At 39.7% G+C, this 2,458-nt stretch overlaps 1 pseudogene; it reads left to right on the top strand.

The window, feature by feature from the left end:
• The first annotated feature begins 1,475 nt into the window (after nucleotides 1–1,475).
• LOC143889369 (secreted RxLR effector protein 161 pseudogene) lies at nucleotides 1,476–2,060 on the top strand (annotated as a pseudogene).
• Nucleotides 2,061–2,458: the final 398 nt, after the last annotated feature.

The following is a 2,458-nucleotide window of genomic DNA, read 5'->3' as shown; positions in this document are numbered from 1 at the left end:
TCGCGGGAAATCATATTTTCGCCCCTTTTTTCTTATCTGGAAGAGCCTCTTTTAGAGTAAAAGAGTGGTCATAAATAGACTAAGGGGTTGTCCCCCTTAAGAAAAGGGGCCAAATATATATTTGCTGGGGTCGCAAAAGGCATTTCGCGGACTAGCTGTTGCATGAGAGAGCAGCCTAACCACATGGTTTATGGGAAACCGCTCTTAAGGCGAACTCTCCTTCTGTCGATGAGCTCTCAAGTTGTGGTGGTAGGAAAAGGGACCAAGGGTCTCTTTTATGGGCAAAAAGTTCCCATAGAACTTCCCTTAATTGGCCAAATTCGTTTGGCTTTCGCACTCAAATTAGAAAGTGATATTTGAGCTTAGTTTCCTTCACCAAACTTTTTCAAAGTTAAGGTATAACCCTATGAACATGAATGATTGCTTAGAATGCAAGGCCACACTAACTTTAGCAAGTCTAAACATACCAATTATTGTCTTCCAAAGGATTCAATTAAGTTTATAAACTATAGACTTTAGAAACTTTCCAACATTGTTACCTTTTGCTCATTCCTTGACAGTTAGGAAATCAAACACTGTTAGACATGGTTAAATCTATGACGAGCTTTGCAAAAGCACCTCTATTTCTACGGGAATTCGCCCTAGAAACAGCGCTCTACATCCTTAATCGAGTACCAACTAAATCAGTACCAAGAACTCCATATGAGATATTGACGGGCAAAAAACCTACATTGAATCATATGAGGATATGGGGTTCTCCTGCCCATGTCAAAAAGATAAGTAATGAAAAGTTGGAAGCATGAACCAATATGTCTCTCTTTATTGGATATCATACGGAAACAAAGGATTATGTGTTTTATAACCCTAGTGAGCAAAACTGTTTTGTAAGCCAGAATGCAGCATTCTTAGAAGAAGAGTTCATTTAAGATGCGAGCGGAAATGATAGGATTGCCTTAGAAGAGTAACCCGAAAATCTAGTGGAGAGATATGAGAAAGTTGAGCAAGTACCCACTAAACCTATTCCAACACTCCGACGTAGTAGTAGGGAGGTCAGACAACCCGATAGACTTGTCTACTTGGGTAAAGTGAACACGGAAGATACAGATCCCCTTAACTACAAAGAAGCAATGTTAGACATCGATGGATGGACGCTATGATTCTTTATGTAGTTGGAACCTTCGTTTTGATCAAGCAGTCAAAGAGTTTGGCTTTTGTCAAAACGTGAATGAAGCTTGTGTTTACAATAAGGTCAGTGGGAGCGTGATAACATTATTGGTTCTTTATGTGGATGACATCCTACTCATTGGGAATGTTGTAGGAATGTTATCAAGTACAAAGTTGTGGCTTTCAAGCACGTTTACTATGAAAGATCTGGGAGAAGCTTCATATATTCTAGGGCTTAAATTGTTTAGAGACCGCAAGAATATGAAGCTTGGGCTTTCACTAACATAGATAAGATATTGGCAAGGTACAACATGACGGATTCAAAGAAAGGATTAGTTCCTTTCAGGCATGGAATCAAGCTATGCAAGAAGATGTCTCCCAAGATACCTGAGGATAAGCGGGTTATGAATAACATTCCCTACGCTTCGGTTGCAGAAAGTCTTATGCATGCTATGTTATATACAAGACCAGATATTTGTGACTCTGTAAGTGTGGCAAGCAAATATCAGTCGGACCAAGTTGTAGAGCATTGGATGGCAGTTAAACATATTTTCAAGTATCTTAGAAGAACTAAACATTATTGTTTTGTTTATTGTACAGACGAGTTAGTCATTTCTGGTTTTACCAACGTAGATTTTCAATCTGACGTCGATGACTTGAAATCATCACTGGGTTTTGTGTTCACCTTAGCGAATGGGGCAGTGTCATGGAGAAGTTGCAAGCAAGACACCCCAACAAATTCCACGACTGAGGCTGAGTACATCGTTGCGAGTGAAGTGGCAAAGGAGTATGGCTGTGAAAGTTTTTGGACGACCTTGGAGGTGTGCCCTCTATTGAGAGACCCATTACGCTGTATTGTGATAACAGTAGAGCGATTGCTCACGCAAAAGAACTGAGGTCTCATCAGAAGTCCAAGCATGTACTTCGAAAGTGTCGTGTGATACGGGAGATAATTGACAGAGGAGATGTAGCTATTGCAAAGGTTTCTTCAGCGGATAACGTGGAGGATCCTTTTACCAAAACTCTTAGTTAAAAGGTGTTTAACAGGCATGTTAAGGGGATGGATCTAAGATATATGCATAACTGACTTTAAGGGTAAGTGGGAGACTGTTAGAATAGGTGCCCTAAAACCCAGTGTATTTCACATGTTAATCAATAAAAGTTTTTTTTTCATGACAATTAAGGGTACTAAAAGTTAAATATGTGTGATTTTATTGACACGTATTTGTCCTTAGGTAGCGAAGTAGAAAACCCATGCTCATGGATTTATAGATCCTAGGGAGCAAGGAGATAT

This window comes from Tasmannia lanceolata, unplaced genomic scaffold (genome assembly GCF_043159265.1).
Source record: "Tasmannia lanceolata isolate RefF3 unplaced genomic scaffold, GAP_Taslan_0.1 ptg000002l, whole genome shotgun sequence".
Classification (NCBI taxonomy): Eukaryota; Viridiplantae; Streptophyta; class Magnoliopsida; order Canellales; family Winteraceae; genus Tasmannia; species Tasmannia lanceolata.
The sequence above is the reverse complement of the archived record's forward strand: the minus strand, read 5'-3'. Positions and strand labels throughout refer to the sequence as shown.